We start from the raw sequence: 26519 nt of genomic DNA, 5'->3' as shown, positions 1-26519 counted from the left end.
GGGTAGTTCCAGCAGGACAATGCGACACCCCACACGTCCAGAAATGTTACAGAGTGGCTTCTTCTGTGTTTAAAGATTTCCGCTGGCAACCAAAATTCTGAGTCACGAACATTATTGGGCATATCTGGGATGCCTTGTAACGTGTTGTTCAGAAGAGATCTCCACCCCCTCGTGCTCTTAGGGATTTATGGATAGCGCTGTAGGATTCATGGTGTCAGTTCCCTCCAGCATTACTTCAGACATTAGTCGAGTCCAAACCACGTCGTGTTACGGCGCTTCTGCTCGCTCGCGGGTTCCCTCCACAGTATTAGGTGGTTATACCAGTTTCTTTGGCTCTTCAGTGCAGTATATCAGGCGCAGATTATGTCACCAGCATAGAGATACACGGTGAAAAGTTTCAGGAGGGGGGCAAAAGGGGGAGGAGGGGCAAGAGGCTTAGTGGTCCGGGACCATCCTGGGACTTGAGCATAGATGTTTTATTAGTGGCAGACTTCTCTCACGTTTCTATCAATGATTTTCTGCGACTCTTCAAAACCGGAGATTTAACACTGCCGAACTCAACAGGGATAACTGTGACTTTAGCAATCACTACATTAGTTGGATTTATATTTCTAGAGAGCAAGATGTATGAGACAGGCGAAATACCCTCAGACTTCAAGAAGAATATAATAATTCCAATCCCAAAGAAAGCAGGTGTTGACAGATGTGAAAATTACCGAACTAACAGTTTAATGAGTCACGGCTGCAAAATACTAACGCGAATTCTTTACAGACGAATGGAAAAACTAGTAGAAGCCGACCTAGGGGAAGATCAGTTTGGATTTCGTAGAAATATCAGAACACATGAGGCAATACCGACCCTACGACTTATCTTAGAAAATACATTAAAGAAAGGCAAACCTACGTTTCTAGCATTTGTGGACTTAGAGAAAGCTTCTGACAATGTTGACTGGAATACTCTCTTTCAAATTCTGAAGGTGGCAGGGGTAAAATACAGGGAGCGAAAGGCTATTTACGATTTGTAGAGAAACCAGATGGCAGTTATAAGAGTCGAGGGACATGAAAGGGAAGCACTGGTAGGGAAGGGAGTGAGACAGGGTTGTAGCCTATCCGCGATGTTATTCAATCTGTATATTGAGGAAGCAGTAAAGGAAACAAAGGAAAAATTCGGCATAAGCATTTAAATTCATGGAGAAGAAATAAAAACGTTGAGGTTCGCCGATGACATTGTAATGATGAACATCAACAAAAGCAAAACGAGGATAATGTAATGCAGTCGAATTAAGTTGGGTGATGCTGAGGGAATTACATTAGGAAATGAGACACTTAAAGTAGTAAACGAGTTTTGCTATTTGGGGAGCAAAATAACTGATGATGGTCGAAGTAGAGAGGATATAAAATGTAGACTGGCAATGGCAAGGAAAGCGTTTCTGAAGAAGAGAAATTTGTTAACATCTAGTATAGGTTTAAGTGTCAGGAAGTCGTTTCTGAAAGTATTTGTATGGAGTGTAGCCATGTATGGAAGTGAAACATGGACGATAAATAGTTTGGACAAGAAGAGAATAAAAGATTCGAAATGTGGTGCTACAGAAGAATGCTGAAGATTAGATGGGTAGATCACATTAGTAATAGGGTTGGGGAGAAGAGGAGCTTGTGGCACAACTTGACTAGAAGAAGGGATCGGTTGGTAGGACATGTTCTGAGGCATGAAGGGATCACCAGTTTAGTATTGGAGGGCAGCGTGGAGGGTAAAAATCGTAGAGGGAGACCAAGAGATGAATACACTTAGCAGATTCAGAAGGATGTAGGTTGCAGTAGGTACTGGGAGATGAAGAAGCTTGCACAGGAAAGGGTAGCACGGACAGCTGCATGAAACCAGTCTGAGGACTGAAGACCACTACTACAATATGTTTTTTTTCCAGTTTTTCACGGTGAGTTGTGGTGGTTTCCTGGTGCGGCGACGGTTTCTGCGCTGCTGTGCAGTAACGACTGCTGCGAACAAGTGCAGAAGCCCGCCGCATCAGTCACACGCACTGTGGCAGAGGTTTGAGGCGTGCGTCAGCTGTCTCTGTCTGCCGCCGAAGAGGAGTGTGGCGAAAGGCGAGGGGACGACGGTCGCCAGAGTCACCGCAGAGCTGAATGCCGCACTCGCGAACCCTGTCAGCAGCAAAAACAACACGGAGGGAGCTCCAGGAGCAGAATGCTGCAATTCCAAACAAAACTCTTCTCTGTCGCTTCGTGATGCCGCCCTCAGCCAGCTGCAGAAGGAGAGCATTCATTAGTGATGGACTTGCTACTACACTACTGGCCATTAAAATTGCTACACCACGAAGGTGACGTACTACACACGCGAAATTTAACCGACAGGAAGAAGATGCTGTGATATGCAAATGATTAGCTTTTCAGAGCATTCACACAGGGATTGGCGCCGGTGGCGACACCTACAACGTGCTGACACGAGGAAACTTTCCAACCGATTTCTCATACACAAACAGCAGTTGATCGGCGTTGCCTGGTGAAATGTTGTTGTGATGCCTCGTGTAAGGAGGAGATATGCGTACCATCACGTTTCCGACTTTGATAAAGGTCGGATTGTAGCCTGTCGCGATTGCGGTTTATCGCATCGCGACATTGCTGCTCGCGTTGGTCGAGATCCAATGACTGTTAGCAGAATATCGAATCGGTGGGTTCAGGAGGGTAATACGGAACGCCGTGCTGGATCCCAACGGCCTCGCATCTCTAGCAGTTGAGATGTCAGGCATCTTATCCGCATGGCTGTAACGGATCGTGCAGCCACGCCTCGATCCCTGAGTCAACAGGTGGGGACGTTTGCAAGACAACAACCATCTGCACGAACAGTTCGACGACGTTTGCAGCAGCACGTACTATCAGCTCTGAGACCACGGCTGCGGTTACCCTTGACGCTGCATCACAGACAGTAGCACCCGCGATAGTGTATTCGACGACGAACCTGGGTGCACGAATGGCAAAACGTCATTTTTTCGGATGAATCTAGATTCTGTTTACAGCATCACGATGGTCGCATCCGTGTTTGGCGACATAGCTGTGAACGCACATTGGAAGCGTGTATTCGTCATCCCCATACTGGCGTATCACCCGGCATGATAGTATGGGGTGCCATTGGTTACACGTCTCGGTCACCTCTTGTTCGCATTGGCGGAACTTTGGACGTTCCATTTCAGATGTGTTACGACCTGTGGCTCTACCCTTCATTACGTCCCTACGAAACCCTACGTTTCGGCAGGATAATGCACGACCGCATTTTGCAGATCCTGTGCGGGCCTTTCTGGATACAGAAAATGTTCGACTGCTGCCCTGGCCAGCACATTCTCCAGATCTCTCACCAATTGAAAACGTCTGGTCAATGGTGGCCGAGCAACTGGCTCGTCACAATACGCCAGTCACTACTCTTGATGAACTGTGGTATCGTGTTGAAGCTGCATGGTCATCTGTACCTGTACACGCCATCCAAGCTCTGTTCGACTCAATGTCTAGGTGTATCAAGGCCATTATTACGGCCAGAGGTGGTTGTTCTGGGCGCTGATTTCTCAGGATCTATGTACCCAAATTCCGTGAAAATGTAATCACACGTCAGTTCTAGTATAATATATTTGTCGAAGGAATACCCGTTTATCACCTGCATTTCTTCTTGGTGTAGCAATTTTAATGGCTAGTAGTGAATTTTGGGGGAAGAAAGGTATAAGATTCCCTTCACAGCAGTCCATACCGCAGGGGTTGGGGGGGGGGGGAGGGGGGAGGTCATGCTAGGGAACGCGGTTGTCGCCGGAACTACCGGTTTTCGGTTATATCGGCGTTTTTCAACAACAGTTTTAGCTGAGCGTAAAACCGCTTAATACAGCAGGTTTTTGAGATAAGCGATTTTCGGTTTTTTATTCCTGTTCTTTTCTGTAAGAAGCGCAGAAATCGATAAAGACTAGAAAAATCTGACTGCCTCAGTTTCAAATACATAGAATCAAAATATTAAATTTATTAGGTAAGTAAAAGAAAACTTAGTCCGTCTACCGGTAACTGCTTTTCTCGAAACGTGGTAAGTCGTTTAATACTACAAAAAATCTCCAGTATTCTCCTGTTCATTCTAGTTTTTTTAAGCTCTGCTCAAAAGTCATGTTCTAAACGAGGATTACACCACTATTTGAGCATTACGAATAGTCGGTGTTAAAGGGTGGAAACTGAGGTCGAAGGACTTTATTTTTCGTGTTAGTTCGTCCGTTTTCTAGGGCTAAAAGAAGATAAAGCCATGGTGTATAGACACAGACAACAGATTAGCTGCTTCCTATGTTTCGTGTAAGCTATGAATGAGTTGTTAAGGTTTCAATGTATAAGAAATCGCAGGTTTGCTGTGGCCCCTTCCGTTCTTAATCTTTTGAAGCAACTGGAGTACTGTTCTTCACTCCGTAAAATACTTGCAGCCAGAGATTACCGTATAGACCACATAGGGCAGGTCTCGCACTCTGCACGTACATGCGTACCATCCAGTACGCCACTGCACACGGTAACAGGTGCGTCATGTTCTCTGTAATGCTGTACCGTTCTTATGCCGTGTCTGTGTTGCTCGTTTCTGTCGGCATTGTTGTTAAAATAGCAGTGATCGATTTTCCCGTTTTCTGTAATAGCTCAATATTTCGAAGCAGTGATGGTTTTACGAATAAAAATTACTCGTATTTAAGAAGACGTTTTTTGAAAAACAAAAACCTTCAGCAGTGATGTTACAGGTACTTGATTCTTTCGGGCCTGTATCTGGTTGTCAGTAAAAAATAGAAAGAACTGAAAGGTCTCTGTTGGATTCCTTTCATGTTTAATTTCTTAAATCTGTTGTCATTTACGGCATAAATTCCTCTTCTAAATTTACTGTGGAGTTTCTGACTCTATCTGGGAGGAGACTGAGCAGTGGAACGTGTTACTTTTACACATAAACAAGAACGATCTGTCGCACTACTACACTTTAAAACACAGTTTATATGTAATTCATGTCACACAGTCTCATACGGAACCTACATCCGCTGTCTTTTATATACTGTATATAATAAGATACTGCCATCCCTCTTCCCTTCTGTGTGGAAGGATGAATGAGGAAATGTATTTCTAGTTGCATGCTTGATGGTAGCAGACAAGCCTGTCTGCTAGAGAACACTAGGACCAATGTCGTAACAGGTAGCTACACTTTCTAAAAGCAAAGATGTTTCTATTCTTGGTATGGTCCTGTCTCTCCCTTGTCATGTTGGCATAGGAAGCTGCCTGTCTGGTCACTTCCGTTTGTATCTGTGAAGCACCCTCGGTAGGGGCCCAGGGCAGTCTGTCCGCGGCGAGCGTCTGAAGTGGTAAGATCTCCGGCTAAGCGCGTGTCTGCTAAGTCCGTAAGACAATGGATTTCTTAAGTTCAGCCTAACTGAAAATTTAATCACCTGTATTTCAGGTTTAGATCTAAAATATCTTATGTTATCTCTGTTGTGACTTGGCAAGACAACCAAGCCACTCTGAGGAAGCCGAAAGGCACGCGTTTAAGCTCAGGCAGGCTGGCGTGAGGTCTGGAACAGTTAAGGGAATTTATAGTAGCAAAGAACGTAAGTAACTACTGGAATACTTAACTTTAATTCATAATTGGTGAACATCGGTCTGACGGTACGTGCATCGCAAGATAAATAGCAAATGATAATGGCCCCTTGCTAGGTCGTAGCAAATGACGTAGCTGAAGGCTATGCTAATTATCGTCTCGGCAAATGAGAGCGTAATTTGTCAGTGAACCATCGCTAGCAAAGTCGGCTGTACAACTGGGGCGAGTGCTAGGAAGTGTCTCTAGACCTGCCGTGTGGCGGCGCTCGGTCTGCAATCACTGATAGTGGCGACACGCGGGTCCGACGTATACTAACGGACCGCGGCCGATTTAAAGGCTACCACCTAGCAAGTGTGGTGTCTGCCGGTGACACCACAATCTCAAATTGCAACGCAGTGTAATTCGAGTGTGAAGTTCAGAATATTTTCCAGTAGTTGCTTTGTCACTACTTTGTGAGTAAAGTGGAACCACGTGTTGATCAGTAACTAACTAAGATCATCAATCTTAAATGCAAATGTGCGTGAGATTATAACGTCTCGTCTTGACAATATTTTTCAATGTAGCAACTTTTCTTTATGTTCAACCCATGTGGGGTGTACTTCGTGAGACCAGTACCACGTGCTTATACAATTGTTTCACCCATCAGGTTAATAGTAAGACGACAGTAACCAGCTCGAGGTTTTTCTTTTGTAAATTGCGTTTCGATGTAATTTATTTTAATTATCAAAATTATTGTGGAGTTACACTCTTTGTGGAAACCAAGTTGACCACGTGAAGCATGTAGTGTAAGCATCAAAGTAGCCCTCAGTTATTCTTTTCGTGAAGATTTCACAGGGAGTTAGTATGAATTTAGTATACCAGTGTGTGGTAATTTCATGACGGACAGGATTGCACTACGAACGTAACTTCTTTGGGTGAAAATTGAATCGGTTGGTTGTTGTTAATTTCCTCTTGCATATGTTTCAACGTTCTTCGTGTGTTATTTTATGAATGCAGTGTTGTATGCAGTCTCCCAATCTTGGCTCCATATTTGATGTGTTCCGTAAGATTACAAACTCACATTTTCACTATCCTAAATAAGGCACTAGTTTAGTTATGAATAAAGTTTAATATGCTGAAATTTTAACGGAACAATGATCAGTGTTAAAATAAATGTTCAAATATAAACTGATTTATTTCTTTTTATTTAAATTCTCTTTATGTAAGATGACTATTAAAAGATTATAATTAACGTTAGTTTGGTTGGGAATGTGGTAAGCTAGACTGGATACCTGGTGAAACAGTTGCTCAGTAATGCAAGGTTAACTTCCCCAGATAGCTCACAGCTTTTAACCCGCTTTTATTGTCTTGAATGTCAGCACCGCTTTCAGAACAACTGAATGCATCAACATTACGTAACCAAATAACTGTTACTCAGCAATAAAACTGCGGTATCGGCTGTTGGCGGTCGGTTTTCCCCATCGCTAGGTCATACTGGTGGGGTGCCTCCAGAATTCTGTCGTCCACACACGATGCGACGCGAGCTACGTGCTGCACACGCGTGTGGTGGCAAACAGCCGCAGCGCACGCTCACGCGTAATGCCGGCGGCGGCTAGAGCGGCGCCTCGAGCGCTGGGCGGCACCAGCTGTCACTCAGCCAGCACGTGGGCAGCCGCGCTGCAGCCTCACCCAGCCGGGGGCACGCACATCCACGAACGGATTCTGTTCCGTGCACACCTGCACTTTTTAATGCACTGAAGCGACAAAGGAACTAGTACAGCCATGCATATTCAGATACAGAGATATGTAAACAGGAAGAACACGGCGCTGCGGTCGGCAACGACTACATAAGAGGACAAGAGTCCGGCGCAGTTGTCAGGTCGGTTACTGCAAAACGGCAGGTTCTCGAGATTTAAGTGAGTCTGAACGTGGTATAACAGTAGGCGCACGAGCGATGGGACACAGCATCTCTGAGGTAGCGATTAAGTGAGGATTTTCCCGTACAGCCATTTCACGAGTGTACCGTGAATATCAGGAATCCTGTAAATCATCAAATCTCCGACATCGCTGCGGCCGGGAAAAGATCCTGTTAAGAACGGAACCGACGACGAGTGAAGAGAATCGTTCACCGTGACAGAAGTGCAACTCTTCCGCAAATTGCTGCAGATTTCAATGCTGGGCTATCAACAACTGTCAGATTGCGAACCATTCAACGAAACATCATCGATATGGGCTTTCCGAGCCGATGGCCCACTCGTGTACCCTGACTGCGCGACACAAAGTTTTACGCCTCGGCTGGGCCCGTCAACACCAACAATGGACTGTTGTTGACTGCAAACATGTTGCCTGGTTTCAAATTGTGTCGAGCGGATCGAGACAACCTCGTGAATCCGTGGACCCTGCACGTCAGCAGGGGACTCTTCAAGGTGGTGCTGGCTCTATACTTGTGTGGAGTGTGTCCAGCCGCAGTGATATGGCACCCCTGATAAAACTCTGACAGGTGACACGTACTTAACCACACTGTCTGATCACCTGCATCCATTAATCCCCATGGTGCATTCCGACGGACATGGGTAATTCCAGCAGGACAATGCGACAGCCCGCACGTCCAGAATTGTTACAGCGTGGCTCCAGGAACACACTTCGGCGTTTAAACACTTCCGCTGGTCACGAAATTCCCCATCCTTAAACATTATTGAGCTATGCCTTGGAATGTGGCGTTCAGAAGAAATCTCCACCCCCTTTTACTCTTACGGATTTATGGATAGCGGTGCAGCATACATGGTGTCAATTCCCTACAGCACTACTTCTGGCATTATGAAGGTGGTGTCTATTCTTTCGGACATGTCCGAAAGAACAGATACAATCTTCGTATAGTTAACAGTTAGGGCTAATTGGCCATTGACCTTCTTCTTCTGTGCTGGATGCACACGCATTGCCCGAACTCTTACGGGACTCGGTATGATTGGCTGCCCCGAGTAGTGAGTGTAATGGGCAGGGGCACTACGAATGTAGTGTGTGGACATCAAGTTGGCAATGTGGGCCTCACGGGGAGCGCGCAAGGGATAAATCCCTGTAGTCGCACCATCCTCTGTGCCGTCGGTGGCTCAGATGGATAGAGCGTCTGCCATGTAAGCAGGAGATCCCGGGTTCGAGGCCCGGCCGAGGCACACATTTTCAACTGTCCCCGTTGATGTATATCAGCGCCTGTCGGCAGCTTAGGTTCTTGATTTAATTATCATTTCACTTCAGACATTAGTCGAGTCCATGCCAGATCGTTTTGCCTCACTTCTCCGTGCTCGTGGGGTCCCTCACAATATTATGCACGTGTGTCAGTCTCTTTGGTTCTTCAGCGTATATGAAGGCGCTGAGATATTTTGCCAGCCACTCGCCAATGTGTGCATGTTGCTGTTGTGATCTTCAGTCCTGTGACTGGTTTGATGCTGCTCTCCATGCTACTCTGTCCTGTGCAAGCTTCTTCATACCCCGTACCTACTGCAGCCTACATCCTCCTGAATCTGCCTATTCGTCTCTTGCAGTCTACGATTGTTACCCTCCACGCTGCCCTCCAAGACTAAATTGGTCATCCCTTGATGCCTCACAACATGTCCTACCAACCGATCCCTTCTTCTTCTCAAGTTGTGCCACAAACTCCTCTTCTCCCCAATTCTATTCAATACCTCCTCATTAGTTATGTGATCTACCCATCTAATCTCCAGCATTCTTCTGTAGCACCACATTTCGAAAGCTTCTATTTATTTATTTATTTATTTATTGTTCCGTGGGACCAAATTAAGGAGAAGTCTCCATGGTCATGGAACGAGTCAATACATGAAATTATAACACGATATTAGAAACAGATAAAATGAAATATAAAAAAACATATTCAGGTGACAAGTCGTAAATTTAAATAAAGAAAATCAACAATGTAACACTGGAATTTGCTTAATTTTTTAGCTCTTCCAGGAGCTCCTCGACAGAAGGAGTGAGCCATGAGGAAACTCTTCAGTTTAGACTTAAAAGTGTTTGGGCTACTGCTAAGATTTTTGAGTTCTTGTGGTAGCTTATTGAAAATGGATGCAGCAGAATACTGCACTCCTTTCTGCACAAGAGTCAAGGAAGTGCATTCTACATGCAGATTTGATTTCTGCCTAGTATTAACTGAGTGAAAGCTGCTAACTCTTGGGAATAGGCTAATATTGCTAACAACAAACGACATTAAAGAAAATATATACTGTGAGGGCAATGTCAGAATTCCCAGATTTTTGAATAGGGGTCGACAAGAGGTTCTCGAACTTACACCACACATAGCTCGAACAGCCCGTTTTTGAGCCAAAAATACCCTTTTTGAATCAGAAGAATTACCCCAAAAAATAATACCATACGACATAAGCGTATGGAAATATGCGAAGTAGACTACTTTTCGTGTTGAACTGTCACTTATTTCAGATACTGTTCTAATGGTAAATAAAGCAGCATTTAGCTTCTGAACAAGATCCTGGACATGGGCTTTCCACAACAGCTTACTATCTATCCGAACGCCTACGAATTTGAACTGTTCCGTCTCGCTTATAATATGCCCATTCTGTCTGATCAAAATATCGGTTCTTGTTGAATTGTGAGTTAGAAACTGTAAAAACTGAGTCTTACTGTGATTTAGCATCAAATTATTTTCCACAAGCCACGAACTTATTTCATAAACTACGTTATTTGATACTGTTTCAATATTACACACAAGATCCTTCACTATCAAGCTGGTGTCATCAGCAAACAGAAATATTTTTGAATCACCTGTAATACTAGAAGGCATATCATTTATATAAATAAGAAACAGCAGTGGCCCCAGCACCGACCCTTGGGGAACGCCCCACTTAACAGTGCCCCATTGGGACTGAACATCACTACCACTCTCAATATTGCGGAGAATTACCTTCTGTTTTCTGTTCTTAAGGTAAGAGGCGAACCAATTGTAAGCTACTCCCCTTACTCCATAATGGTCCAGCTTCTGCAGTAACATTTTGTGGTGAACACAGTCAAAAGCCTTCGTTAAATCAAAGAAAACACCTAACGTTCGCAACCTTTTATTTAATCCGTCCAAAACCTCACAGAGAAAAGAGAATATAGCATTTTCAGTTGTTAAACCATTTCTAAAACCAAACTGAACATTTGACAGCAAATTATGTGAATTTAAATGCTCCAGTAACCTTGTATATACAACCTTCTCGATAACTTTAGCAAACACCGATGGCATAGAAATAGGTCTATAATTGTCAACATTATCCCTGTCTCCCTTTTTATAAAGTGGCTTCACTACCGAGTACTTTAATCGGTCAGGAAACCGACCACTCCTAAAGGAAAAGTTACGTATATGACTAAGTACTGGGCTAACATACATAGAACAATACTTCAGTATTCTGCTAGATACCCCGTCATATCCATGAGAGTTCTTGGTCTTTAGTGATTTAATTATTAACTCAATCTCCCTCTTGTCAGTATCATGGAGGAGCATTTCAGGTAACAGTCTCTGAACACTTTTTTCTACGAGCGCTATATGATTCCCTATTTAGTTCACCCGCTATATTCAGAAAGTGATTATTAAATACTGTACATATATGCGACTTATCAGTAACACGGACATTCCCACTACGCACTGATTCTATATCCTCGACCTGTCTCTGCAGGCCAGCCACTTCCTTTACGACTGACCATACGGTTTTAATTTTATCCTGAGACTTAGCTATTCTATCTGCATACCACATACTTTTTGCCTTCCTAATAACATTTTTAAGCACCTTACAATACTGTTTGTAATGGGCTGCTGCATTTAGATTCTGACTGTTTCTAACGTTTTGATATAATTGCCACTTTGTTCTACAAGATATTCTTATCCCTCTAGTCAGCCACCCATGCTGCCTGTTTGTGCTAGTACCCTGTTTTGAACCTTCTAACGGAAGGCAACTTTCAAAGAGCACGAGAAAAGTCTTGAGAAAAGCATTATATTTATCGTCTACTGTATCAGCGCTATAAACATCTTGCCACTCTTGTTCCTTGATAAGGTTTACAAAGGTCTCTACAGCAACTGGATCAGCTTTCCTAAACAGCCGATGACTATATTTAACACGTGTTGCAGCACAAAAATTTTTTAGAGTTAAAATTTGTGCATCATGATCTGAAAGGCCATTAACCTTTTTGCTAACAGAATGCCGTTCTAGTAATGAGGAATGAACAAAAATGTTGTCTATGGTTGTTCTACTGTTCCCTTGCACTCTCGTTGGAAAGAATACGGTTTGCATAAGATTATATGAATTAAGGAGGTCTACCAGCATCCTCTTCCTTGCACAATCACTTATACAATTAATATTGAAGTCTCCACATATAACAAACTTTTTGTATTTCCTATAAAGTGAACCAAGAACCTCCTCTAGCTTTAGCAAAAATGTTGTGAAATTGGAGTCTGGGGATCTATAAATAACAACAGTTAGAAGTTTAGCTCCGTTAAATTCAACCACACCTGCACAACATTCAAACACCTTTTTAGTGCAGTTCTTTGAAACATCAATTGACTCAAATCGGATGCCGTTTTTCACATACATGGCTACTCCCCCACACCGCAAAGAGCTCCTCGAAAAGCTGCCAGCCAACCTGTATCCTGGTAAAGGTAGCATCTGAATCATCTCCTTTTTTAAGAAGTGCTCAGATATACCAATAATTTCAAAGTCAACATCTATAAGCAGTTCACTAACTTTATCTCTAATGCCTTGTATGTTTTGATGAAATATACTAATTCCCTCATTAATCGGATACCTAAGCTTTGTCAAAAGTGGTTCCTTTGTTAGAGAGACTTCCCTTAAGCAGGAATACATATCAGCTGACTTCAATCTAAAAAAGGTGCAGCTCTAACACCCACTATTGTAGGTATTTTCCCATGAGTGATCCCACCAACCCCACCTATGCTGTCACCTATAAGCTTTGCCAACCTCCCGTTCCCATACCTGTTGAGGTCTTGTCCAAACTATTTATCGCCCATGTTTCACTTCCGTACATGGCTACACTACATCCAAATACTTTCAGAAACGACTTCCTGACACTTAAATCTATACTCGATGTTAACAAATTCCTCTTCTTCAGAAACGCTTTCCTTGCCATTGCCAGTCTACATTTTATATCCTCTCTACTTCGACCATCATCAGTTATTTTGCTCCCCAAATAGCAAAACTCCTTTACTACTTTAAGTGTCTCATTTCCTAATCTAATCCCCTCAGCATCACCCGACTTAATTCGACTACATTCCATTATCCTAGTTTTGCCTTTGCTGATGTTCATCTTATATCCTCCTTTCAAGACACTGTGAATTCCGTTCAACTGCTCTTCCAAGTGCTTTGCTGTCTCTGACAGAATTAAAATGTCATCGGCGAACGTCAAAGTTTTTATTTCTTCTCTATGGATTTTAATACCTACTCCAAATTTTTCTTTTGTTTCCTTTACTGCTTGCTCAATATACAGATTGAATAACATCGGGGAGAGGCTACAATTCTGTCTCACTCCCTTCCCAACCACTGCTTGCCTTTCAGGCCCCTCGACTCTTATAACTGGTTTCTGTACAAATTGTAAATAGCCTTTCGCTCCCTGTATTTTACCCCTGACACCTTTAGAATTTGAAAGAGAGTATTCCAGTCAACAGTGTCAAAAGCTTTCTCTATGTCTACAAATGCTAGAAACGTAGGTTTGTCTTTCCTTAGTCTTTCTTCTAAGATTAGTCGTCGAGTCAGTATTGCCTCACGTGTTCCGATATTTCTACGGAATCCATAACATCCCTCATAACTTCATTTGCACATCAACCACAGTTTTGACTGATTCTTCGCCTTATGACGACGTGAACTTGCAAGAGATTAGGTACGTTGCAGTAATTGCGCCACCGCCGGTTCTTTAAAGAATCGATTAGCCATGTGTGAAACAGCTTCAGACGTAGGATTTTTTTTTACAAACGACTTAATGTTCTAAATATCTGACTTCAAACGTGTAATGAGAAAAAGTTTGGAAACGACTTGAAACCATGTGTAAAGATTGTTGGAAGTCATTAACTCATCTCGTTTTCATATATCGGATAAATATACAATGCCAGACAAGAAAGATCCGAACGCGAAGAAGTAATTAATGTAATAAAATTCCGGAAATGCGTTTGGTTGGATAACATATTCAACAGGTTAACAATGCAAGATCATGGGTTAATGTAAGCGCGAGAAAAGCCATGGTGTATGTGAAATGCTGCTACATCAGTAACCGGTGTAACCACCAGAACGTTGGATGTAACTGTGGATGTCAGTTCGTGGGAGGGAGTTCCTTGCCTGTTGCTCGGTCGATAAAGGGACGGTTAATGCTGTTTCTGGACGACGCTACAGTTCTCGTGTGATGGTGTCCCACATGAACTGGTGACAGAGCAGGATAAGGCAACATGTCGTCACTCTGTAGACGATGTCGGGTTACGACAAAGGTCCAACCGGGAAACGGCCGTGATTCCTGTTCGCGAATGGGAGCACAACATTGCCGGGTCGACATACAAAGTTTCAGTCTGGCCGCGTGGGGTAACCGCGAGACAGCTCCTGCTTCCGTACGAAATCGCACCGCAGACCGTAACTCCAGGTGCGGGTCGGATGCGTGTAGCGCGCGCAGGCAGGTGGGCTGCCCGCCCTCCTCCTAAAGCACACACGGTCATCATTGGCACCGAGGCGCCATCAGCTTCCATCAGAGATGGCAACAGACCTCCAGTGAGCTCTCGATTGACACCACTCAAGTCACAAATGGCGATGGATTGAGGCCAGTGGAGTGCAGGTGAAACCTGCTTTCGCAGGACAGAGCGGATCAGGTTATGGTTGTGGAGGCGGCCGTAACCAGTTACTGTCAGTTGCACGAAACACACAAACTTTTATTTTCCTAACAACCATTTAATTACACATTGCATTAAAAGGATCAAATTAAAACAATACGGCTGAAGGCCTAGTTAGGAAAACTTGCGATACGTCCTGGGCTGAAGGCACAACCACACCAAAAACAAGAACGGCTGAAGGCCTGAACACAAGTTATAAAAATTTCTTTAAAGAATACACATGTCTGAAGGTCTTATTTTAAAAAATATATTTCACGTAAATACTCGGCTGAAGGCCACATAAGACATTGAACAATTGAGGGCTTAGGGCATGGATAACAAGAAGATAGAGCAAATTAAAAAAAATAGTTTTAAACAAATCAACTTTTAAAATTTTAATTTAAGATGCGTGAAGGCCTTATCTTAAAAACATTTCACGTAAAAGCTCGGCTGAACGCCACACACTGGACATTGAACAATTCAGGACTTGGGGCCTGGATAACAAGAATTTCAGATAAAACAGACATTGAAAATTTTACTTATTAAACAATCAATCTAAAAATCTTTAATTTAAGTCCGCTGAAGGCCTTATTTAAAATGGAAACAAACTAAATTAATAGACAACTGTACAGACAGCGCACAATACATGAGCTCTAACGTAAGGTGGAGTAAGACAGGCAGCCAAATGTAAGGTTAAATAATCGGATGGCAGCCCGACCCAGGGGCGGCTGAATGACCGACCGACACCCTAATCAATCCCCTTCTGCTCAACCAACGGTACGACAGCAGAAAATATAAGTCGAGGACGAAGACAACAGCAGCCATCTAAGAACAGCCAAAGCACAATAACCACTGTAAGAAAAAAATATGAACAAACCACTAAAAGCCTGTCGAAGTACACGCCGTGCCGGACAGCACCGAGACGGTGAGGAAACACACACAGCCGGAAAACTACGCTAACGACCACACAGAGAAGTTGCTGTCCATGCATCGCCATGGCTTTAGAAAGCATCGCTCCTGCGAAATGCAACTCGCCCTTTTTCCACATGATATCTTGCGAACCGTGGATGAAGGGTATCAGACGGATGCCATATTCCGGAAAGCGTTTGACTCGGTGCCCCACTGCAGACTCCTAACTAAGGTACGAGCATATGGGATTGGTTCCCAAGTATGTGAGTGGCTCGAAGACTTCTTAAGTAATAGAACCCAGTACGTTGTCCTCGATGGTGAGTGTTCATCGGAGGTGAGGGTATCATCTGGAGTGCCCCGGGGAGGTGTGGTAGGTCCGCTGTTGTTTTCTATAAACATAAATGATCTTTTGGATAGGGTGGATAGCAGTGTGCGGCTGTTTGCTGATAATGCTGTGGTGTACGGGAAGGTGTCGTCGTTGAGTGACTGTAGGAGGATACAAGATGACTTGGACAGGATTTGTGATTGGTGTAAAGAATAGCAGCTAGCTCTAAATATAGATAAATGTAAATTAATGCAGATGAATAGGAAAAAGAATCCTGTAATGTTTGAATACTCCTTTAGTAGTATAGTGCTTGAGACAGTCACGTCGATTAAATATTTGAGCGTAACATTGCAGAGCGATATGAAGTGGGACAAGCATGTAATGGCAGTTATGGGGAAGGCGGAAAGTCGTCTTCGGTTCATTGGTAGAATTTTGGGAAGATGTGGTTCATCTGTAAAGGAGACCGCTTATAAAACACTAATACGACCTATTCTTGAGTACTGCTCGAGCGTTTGGGATCCCTATCAGGTCGGATTGAGGGAGAACATAGAAGCAGTTCAGAGGCGGGCTGCTAGATTTGTTACTGGTAGGTTTGATCATCACGCGAGTGTTACGGAAATGCTTCAGGAACTCGGGTGGGAGTTTCTACAGGAAAGGAGGCGTTCTATAGTGAATCACTACTGAGGAAATTTAGAGAACCAGCATTTAAGGCTCACTGCAGTACAATCTTACTGCCACCAACTTACATTTCGCGGAAAGACCACAAAGATAAGATAAGAGAGATTAAGGCTCGTACAGAGGCATATAGGCAGTCATTTTTCCCTCGTTCTGTTTGGGAGTGGAACAGGGAGAGAAGATGCTAGTTGTGGTACGAGGTACCCTCCGCCACGCACCGTATGGTGGATTGCGGAGTATGTATGTAGATGTAGATGTAGATGTAGAGGTAACTGGGGTGTTAACGACGACGAGACAGAAAATACCGCTGGTGCACTTCACTGATAACTAACAAGCAGTTTAATAGTTAAAGACCATACAGGAAGACAGCTGCAAAATTTCGCCGACTCCAACACACCTTACATTGCTGCTAGCTGGAACGGCCCAGGGAGCAACAACCGGCAATGAGCGAAGAGATGTCACAGCAGTTGACGTTTCGTAAGAGGTTAGCTGATCACTCAACTTGAGTGTCCAGGTTTGGTGCGCAACGAACTCGGTCGTTCTCGCAGCTAGCGCCTCACGATGTGAACGCCGCCAGCGGTCCCGGCCTGACACTTCCTCGCTGCCCTGTCCCAGCCGACCGGCTGCCACACGCGCCACCACGCGGGAGTACAGCGGCCACACCAAAGATGGTACAGCAGTACCAGTATCGATAAGCGCTGCTGCTGCCACTGGTGGAGGCAAGTCAGCAACTCCATGTGGTAGTATCTCAGGGAGAAATAAGACGCCACTCGCTTGCGACTATATGGCAGATCACGTACACTCCTTCATGACGATCATACTTCTCGAGCGCAGTGGCATTTTTCAACAAGATACGGCCACGTCACGAGGCCAGGAGTGTGATGGAGAGGTTTGAGGAGCACAGTTGATGTGCCGGCCCCCGAAATCACCAGATCTGAAACCGATCGAACACATCTGGGGTGTGGTTCAACACGGCATCAGAGATTATCGCCTCCTCCCCGGAATACACGAGAATTTGGTGGCTTGTGCGTGCAGATGTGGTGCCAACTCTCTCCTGCGACCACATCGCTTCCACGCCACGATGCGTCGCGCTGTTATCCGTGCCAAAGACGGACATACTGGCTATTAGCTAGGTGGCCGCAGTATTCTGGGTGATCCGTGTATGATCCAGATTGAGGAGTACTGAGAAGAAACGTTGCTGGATTTGTAGACAGACGAGTCACCATCAGTGGTGCGGCAGTGGATGATGAACCCTGCGTAGGGGTAGACAGTGTGTTTGAAGAAAGGCAAGAAGCCCATGATGATGCAGAAAATCTTCACGTGTCCTTCTCAGCTTCGTCCAGCTGCTTATTCAAAAGTAACAGCAATTTAGCTTTCGGATATCTTTTCGCGCCTTCCACCAAGTTTCCTGTAGCCAGGGAACATGACCGAAAAAGTAGTCTACATCATAAACTTGTAACATACCCCCCCCCCCCCCGCATTACTATAATACCCGTCATTTGCAGCCGGGTATCGGTCCTTCCTGTTACACAAAGAATAGAAATCATGCCACTATGTCACCTTTTCCTCTTATGTAATTGTACTATATAATACTATGAATGATATTTAAACAAAATTTACGAGTAATTAAATAATATATAAATATGTAACATAATAATCACTATGAACCATCAACATTTACACAGAACAATAACAATCAGTATGTAATTCATTTGATTAGAAGAATTTATAAATGTTAGCATCGTTATTATTTTTGTTAATTAACTGCAGTTACATCATGAAAGTTCACTTTGGAAAACGTTATTGTAAATCGATCAAAAAGCAAGAACCAAATTTAAATTCACGTAATTTCAATCGATATGTAATTTCAAACCCAAATTTGGAAACCAGAATTAATGCCATTACTAAAATAATTAATCGAATTAACTCCATTACTTACGTTTAGATGCATATTTCAAAGTTACGAGCCATTAAAGAGGTTAAGCAACTTGAGTATATATTACGTAAATGTTAGCAATATTTTCCGATCGATAATTGATTTGTATTTATTAAATTAATGAAACGCATTATGGAAAAAAAGTATTATTTAATTTTCAATCCTAAATTGTCTAATTTCTAACCTAAAACTCATCTGTAATGAACTAACATTTTATGCTGTAAGTAATCTCATTGTCAACCTTTTGTATATTGTAACTTTTAATTGTAACTATTAATTTCACGATGGTATAATAATTGAAGTAATGAACACTCATTGTTTGGAATATGTATCAGCAAACGCGGCAATACAGCGTCATTTCGCCTAGGGGTTCACTTTGTAGTTAAGTCTTTTCGGTCAGTAAGTCAGTCAGTCAGCTGCTGGATTGTCAAAGAGACTGTATGTGTTGTTTGATGTATTCTGCAATGACTTTGGAAAAATGTTATCCAGGCAAACTCCACGATGGTTTCTTTCAAAGGTCACGGCCGATTTCTTTCACCATCCTTGACACTATCCGAGCTTGTGCTCCGTCTCCAATGAACTCGATGTCGATGGGACGTTAAAACAAATCTTATGTCCTTCTTCTTCGACAGTGGTACGGGTATTACTTCAGCCATTAAAAACAATTTCGATATGTTGGCTGTATTTAGTATGCACAGACATGTGACATAAAATGCGGCAAAACCAGACTGACTAGCGACATTATTTCTCACTGCAAACTTTTCAAAATATTCCCGGTGCTGTACTTTATTTTGAAGTGCCACAGTAACTATAGGCAACAACGAGAAGAAATCCAGGTCATTACGGAACTGTGATTATGGCTATCAGGTGCGGAAACATCTTTTTGTTATTTTTTCCGAATGGTTTCTTCAAAATGAGAAAGACTGCATAGCAGACAACACGCGAGAATCCCAAAACAGTGGCTTTTATTTTTTTTTACGCAAAAAGTAAAAGCTTCACTGAGAAACGGATGTAGCTTTGCCTGATCTTCATAAAACTTTTTTAAAATAAATCGGATTAGTTGAAATTTCACTCCTCGTGTATCTTTACGATACGAGTTGCGTGAAATTGTTGGTCGCGCCGGGCAATGGACAGCTATATGTATTACTCGCGCAAAGTTGACACTCGGCGCGGTGGCTGATGGGAGCGACTGTAGATGGGAAATGCCTCTACAGCCGCTCCCGTCAGCCACCGCGCCGAGTGTCAACTTTGTTTGCGCGAGTAATATCGATGTCGCATCGCTTTCGTTGCAGGGTGAACCAGTTAGGTCGCTTAACAGCAGAAGCGGCTCTTACTAAATTGGCAACACGCCGATAATGTTATACCTACAATAGGAATTTGAACATTACCGTGACTGTCTGTAAGATACCGAACTGAATTTCGTTTCTCGAAATATTTCTGTTGGAATGAAGTAGCGGAACAAACGGGACGTGAACCAAGGTTCTGCTAGCTATAAAGAAAACTCCAATTACGTAAAACCAAATAGTCGCCAGCTTAATTAGTCAAAACTCTACCAAGTAGTATCTCTGTTCATAAAGAAAGTTAACCATTGGTATTTACTTTATTTAATATTGAAATTCTATTTTTGGTTATAGGACACGAGAAATAGGATACTTTCGCGAGCAGTGTACCAGTGGTTTGACACGAACAACACAGAAATAATATTAAATGTTTTCGCGACAACTGGCTCACTATATGCACATTACAGCTGATGAGCATTATAGGAGCTTGATCAAAGATGGAGGAGCACTATTGACTCAGTTTAGTTATTGAAATTACTGTCATGAAAATGGCATTTAGAATGTCATATGTATTCAAAGAAGAGAAAGCAGAAAGGTGGAAGGAGTATATAGAGGGTCTATACAAGGGCGATGTACTTGAGGACAATATTATGGAAATGGATGAGGATGTAGATGAAGATGAAATGGGAGATACGACACTGCGTGAAGAGTTTGACAGAGCACTGAAAGACCTGAGTCGAAACAAGGCCCCCGGAGTAGACAACATTCCATTGGAACTTCTGACGGCCTTGGGAGAGCCAGTCCTGACAAAACTCTACCATCTGGTGTGCAAGATGTATGAGACAGGTGAAATACCCTCAGACTTCAAGAAGAATATAATAATTCCAATCCCAAAGAAAGCAGGTGTTGACAGATGTGAAAATTACCGAACAATCAGTTTAATAAGCCACAGCTGCAAAATACTAACACGAATTCTTTACAGACGAATGGAAAAACTAGTAGAAGCCGACCTCGGGGAAGATCAGTTTGGATTCCGTAGAAATACTGGAACACGTGAGGCAATACTGACCTTACGACTTATCTTAGAAGAAAGATTAAGAAAAGGCAAACGTACGTTTCTAGCATTTGTAGACTTAGAGAAAGCTTTTGACAATGTTGACTGGAATACTCTCTTTCAAATTCTAAAGGTGGCTGGGGTAAAATACAGGGAGCGAAAGGCTATTTACAATTTGTACAGAAACCAGATGGCAGTTATAAGAGTCGAGGGACATGAAAGGGAAGCAGCGGTTGGGAAGGGAGTAAGACAGGGTTGTAGCCTCTCCCCGATGTTATTCAATCTGTATATTGAGCAAGCAGTAAAAGAAACAAAAGAAAAATTCGGAGTAAGTATTAAAATCCATGGAGAAGAAATAAAAACTTTGAGGTTCGCCGATGACATTGTAATTCTGTCAGAGACAGCAAAGGACTTAGAAGAGCAGTTGAACGGAATGGATGGTGTCTTGAAGGGAGGATATAAGATGAACATCAACAAAAGCAAAACGAGGATAATGGAATGTAGTCTAATTAAGTCGGGTGATGCTGAGGGAATTAGATTAGGAAATGAGACACTTAAAGTAGTAAAGGAGTTTTGCTATTTGGGGAGAAAAATAACTGATAATGGTCGAAGTAGAGAGGATATAAAATGTAGACTGGCAATGGCAAGGGAAGCGTTTCTGAAGAAGAAAAATTTGTTAATATCGAGTATGGATTAAAGTATCAGGAAGTCATTTCTGAAAGTATTTGTATGGAGTGTAGCCATGTATGGAAGTGTAACATGGACGGTAAATAGTTTGGACAAGAAGAGAATAGAAGCTTTCGAAATGTGGTGCTACAGAAGAATGCTGAAGATTAGATGGGTAGATCACATAACTTATGAGGAAGTATTGAATAGGATTGGGGAGAAGAGAAGTTTGTGGCACAACTTGACCAGAAGAAGGGATCGGTTGTTAGGACATGTTCTGAGGCATCAAGGGATCACCAATTTAGTATTGGAGGGCAGCGTGGAGGGTAAAAATCGTAGGGGGAGACCAAGAGATGAATACACTAAGCAGATTCTGAAGGATGTAGGTTGCAGTAGGTACTGGGAGATGAAGAAGCTTGCACAGGATCGAGTAGCATGGAGAGCTGCATCAAACCAGTCTCAGGACTGAAGACCACAACAACAACAACAATGTATTCACATTACTATTTGTCTTCTTAGGAAATCTCCACTTCTTGTACTGTTGTTGTAATAAGGATAGCGAAGCTTGCTCAACGACTGGCATGAAGCGCCCCAAAAACAATTCTACCAGTGACTAAGATCAAGGCTCACTGTTGTTGTTGTGGTCTTCAGTCCTGTGACTGGTTTGATGCTGCTCTCCACGTTACTCTATCCTGTGCAAGCTTCTTCATCTCCCAGTACTTACTGCAGCCTACACCCTTCTGAATCTGCTTAGCGTAGTCATCTCTTGGTCTCCCTCTACGATTTTTACCCTCCACGCTGCCCTCCAATGCTAAATTGGTGATCCCTTGGTGCCTCAGAACATGTCCTATCAACCGGTCCCTTCTTCTTGTCAAGTTACGCAACAAACTCCTCTTCTCCCCAATTCTATTCAATACCTCCTCATCAGTTATGTGATCTACCCATCTATTCTTCAGCATTTTTCTGTAGCACCACATTTCGAAAGCCCCTATTCTCTGCTTGTCTAAGATATTTATCGTCCACATATCACTTCCATACACGGCTACACTCCATACAAATACTTTCAGAAACGACTTCCTGACACTTAAATCTATACTGGATGTTAACAAATTTCTCTTCTTCAGAAACGCTTTCCTTGCCATTGCTAGTCTACATTTTATATCCTCTCTGCTTCGACGATCATCAGTTATTTTGATCCCCAAATAACAAAGCTCCTTTACTACTTTAATTGTATCGTTTCCTAATCTAATTCCCTCAGCATCACCCGATTTAATTCGACTACATTCCATTATCCTCGTTTTTCTTTTGTTGATGTTCATCTTATACCCTCCTTTCAAAACACTGTCCATTCGGTTCAACTTCTCTTCCAAGTCTTTTGCTGTCTCTGACAGAATTACAAGGTCATCGGCGAACCTCTAAATTTTTATTTCTTCTCCATGGATTTTAATACCTACTCCAAATTTTTCTTTTGTTTCCTTTACTGCTTGCCCAATATACAGATTGAATAACATCTGCTACAACACTGTCTCACTCCCATCCCAACTACTGCTTCCCATTCATTCCCCTCGACTCTTATAACTGCCATCTGCTTTCTGTACAAATTGTAAATAGCCTTTCGCTCCCTGTGTTTTACCCCTGACACCTTTAGAATTTGAAAGAGAGAATTCCAGTCAACATTGTCAAAAGCTTTCGCTAAGTCTACAAATGCTAGAAACGTAGGTTTGCCTTTCCTTAATCTTTCTTCTAAGGTAAGTCGTAGGGTCAGTATTGCCTCACGTGTTCCAACATTTCCACGGAATCCAAACTGATCTTCCCCGAGGTCGGCTTCTACCAGTTTTTTCATTCGTCTGTAAAGAATTCGCGTTAGTATTTTGCAGCTGTAATTTTCACATCTGTCAACACCTGCATTCTTTGGGATTGGAATTATTATATTCTTCTTGAAGTCTGAGGGTATTTCGCCTGTCCCATACATCTTGCTCACCAGATGGTAGAGTTTTGTCAGGACTGGCTCTCCCAAGGCCGTCAGTAGTTCTAATGGAATGTTGTCTACTCCCGGGGTCTTGTTCCGCTCAGGTCTTTCAGTGCTGTGTCAAACTCTTCACGGAGTATCATATCTCCAGTTTCATCTTCATCTACATCCTCTTCCATTTCCATATCATTGTCCTCAAGTACATCGCCCTTGTATAGGCCCCCTATATACTCCTTCCACCTTTCTGCTTTCCTTTCTTTGCTTAGAACTGGGTTTCCATCTGAGCTCTTGATGTTCATACAAGTGGTTCTCTTATCTCCAAAGGCCTCTTTAATTTTCCTGTAGGCAGTATCTATCTTACCCCTAATGAGATAAGCCTCTACATCCTACATTTGTCCTCTAGCCATCACTGCTGAGCTATTTTGCACTTCCTGTCGATCTCATTTTTGAGACGTTTGTATTTTTTTTCCTGCTTCATTTACTGTATTTTTATATTTTCTCCTTTCATCAATTAAATTCAGTATTTCTTCTGTTACCCAAAGATTTCTACCAGCCCTCGTCTTTTTACCTATTTGATCGTCTGCTGCCTTCACTACTTCATCGCTCAGAGCTACCCATTCTTCTTCTACTGTATTTCTTTCCCCCATTCCTGGCAATTGTTCCCTTATGCTCTCCCTCAAACTCTGTACAACCTCTGGTTTAGTCAGTTTATCCAGGTCCCATCTCCTTAAATTCCCACCTTTTTGCAGCTTTTTCTGTTTTAATCTACAGTTCATAACCAATAGATTGTGGTCAGAGTCCACATCTGCCCCTGGAAATGTATTACAATTTAAAACCTGGTTCCTAAATCTCTGTCTTACCATTATATAATCTATCTGATACCTTCTAACATCTCCAGGCTTCTTCCACGTATACAAGCTTCTTTCACGATTCTTGAACCAAGTGTTAGCTATGATTAACTTATACTCTGTGCAAAATTCTAGCATAGTCATCCATGACTATTAAATTTTCGTCTCCGTTCACTATCTGAATAATTTCTTTTATCTCATCATACATTTCATCAATTTCTTCATCATCTGCAGAGCTAGTTGGCATATAAAATTGTACTACTGTGCTAGGCGTGGGCTTCGTATTTATCTTGGCCACAAGAATGCGTTCACTCTGCTGTTTGTAGTAGCTTACCCACATTCCTTTTTTTGTATTCATTATTAAACCTACTCCTGCATTACCCCTATTTGATTTTGTATTTATAACCCTGTATTCACCTGACCAAAAGTCTTGTTCCTCCTGCAACCGAACTTCACTAATTCCCACTATATCTAACTTTAACCTATCCATTTCCCTTTTTAAATTTTCTAATCTACCTGCCCGGTTAAGGGATCTGCCTTTCCACGCTCCGATCCGTAGAACGTCAGTTTTCTTTCTCCTGATAACGATGTCCTTTTGAGTAGTCCCCTCCCGGAGATTCGAATGGGGGACTATTTTACCTCCGGAATATTTTACATAAGAGGACGCCATCATCATTTAACCATACAGTAAAGCTGCATGCCCTCGGGAAAAGTTACGGCCGTAGTTTCCCCTTGCTTTCAGCCGTTCGCAGTATCAGCACAGCAAGGCCGTTTTGGTTAGTGTTATAAGGCCAGATCAGTCAGTCATCCAGACTGTTTCCCCTGCAACTACTGCTACACCTCTTCAGGAACCACACGTTTGTCTGGCGTCTGAACAGATACCCCTCCGTTGTGGTTCACGGCCACGCAAGCCTCCCCACCAACGGCCAGGTCCATGGTTCAAGGGGCGAGGGGGGGGGGGGGGGGGCTAGTTCTGTTATAACGCGGTATAGGAAACACTTAACTGCGAACCATATTAAATATACATATTATTAAAAAGCTGTGTGTTAATTATTCGTCAGGTTTACTAACCAAAAACTACTCTGATTACGGCCGGTCGCAGTGGCCGTGCGGTTAAAGGCGCTGCAGTCTGGAACCGCAAGACCGCTACGGTCGCAGGTTCGAATCCTGCCTCGGGCATGGATGTTTGTGACGTCCTTAGGTTAGTTAAGTTTAAGTAGTTCTAAGTTCTAGGGGACTGATGACCTCAGCAGGTGAGTCCCATAGTGCTGAGAGCCATTTTTTACTCTGATTACTCGCAACTTTATGCAGGAAGCTTCAATACTGAACTGAGATTCAATAAGGATGACAGTTAAACAAAACATTTTAGATCATTTGTTTGCATCTGTATTTTGGTGAAACTTTAAACTGTGCTTCTATAAAAAAATTACGTGGAGTACTCCGGAAACATGACTCACTGAATGGCAAAGAAATATAAAATTCGACGACAGTTATTAAATGTTGTTATAGAAATCAATCACTTTTCAGTTCAATGAAACAGGATACTCGGAAATATCGCAGCACTTGGAATAGGACCCTGTGTAGGTAAATAACTGAGGACAAAGTATGGGCGCTCGACACTAAGTGTACGGAACACAGACTTTATCATTAGATAAGAAACCACCCACTTGTCCGTGCAGTTATGCAATACTCACCTGGTCATTTGAGACTGAGGTGCTGGCTGTGGCTCCTCAAAAAGACAGCAAAAATATCCACGGCTCCTGCTGTGTAGCAAGCTCTGAAAATTCTCTTCTTAGCGTCGTATTTTCATAATACACCGATAACCAATGTATGCTATGAATAATGAGCCTTCTTCCACATCCGAGGCTATATTATCTTGCTGTTCTTCTAGCCTCGTTCAGCGCACAGTACGCAAATATTCTGCACGCTGGCTACGGACTAACACGTGTCACAAAGGACTTTTGCAGTTCGGCCGCCAAGTCCACCTTCTCTGTTCCTGCTACGCCGGACTCGTTGTGGAGACACTTCCCTCCATGTTTTACTTGATTATAATCCTAAGTTACCTGTGCATGAACCAGTACCACAAGTAATGTTTTAACATTTCTGTGGTGTCACCGCCAGACACCACACTTGCTAGGTGGTAGCCTTTAATCGGCCGCGGTCCGTTAGTATACGTCGGACCCGCGTGTCGCCACTATCAGTGATTGCAGACCGAGCGCCGCCACACGGCAGGTCTAGAGACTTCCTAGCACTCGCCCCAGTTGTACAGCCGACTTTGCTAGCGATGGTTCACTGACAAATTACGCTCTGATTTGCCGAGACGATAGTTAACATAGCCTTCAGCTACGTCATTTGCTACGACCTAGTAAGGCGCCATTACCTGTTACTATTGATGCTGTAAAACTTGTACCGTCAAGAGCGA

The 26519-nt window shown here is 43.0% G+C and overlaps 1 non-coding gene across 1 annotated transcript; it reads left to right on the top strand.

Annotated features, from left to right (window-relative positions):
• The first annotated feature begins 8667 nt into the window (after nt 1-8667).
• Nucleotides 8668-8742, top strand: Trnat-ugu (transfer RNA threonine (anticodon UGU)). The gene has a single exon. It is a non-coding gene; the product is annotated as a tRNA-Thr (tRNA).
• The last annotated feature ends 17777 nt before the right edge of the window (nt 8743-26519 follow it).

The sequence above is a fragment of the Schistocerca cancellata genome, chromosome 10 (genome assembly GCF_023864275.1).
Source record: "Schistocerca cancellata isolate TAMUIC-IGC-003103 chromosome 10, iqSchCanc2.1, whole genome shotgun sequence".
In the NCBI taxonomy this organism is placed as follows: domain Eukaryota; kingdom Metazoa; phylum Arthropoda; class Insecta; order Orthoptera; family Acrididae; genus Schistocerca; species Schistocerca cancellata.
This window is presented reverse-complemented; position numbering and strand designations above follow the sequence as displayed.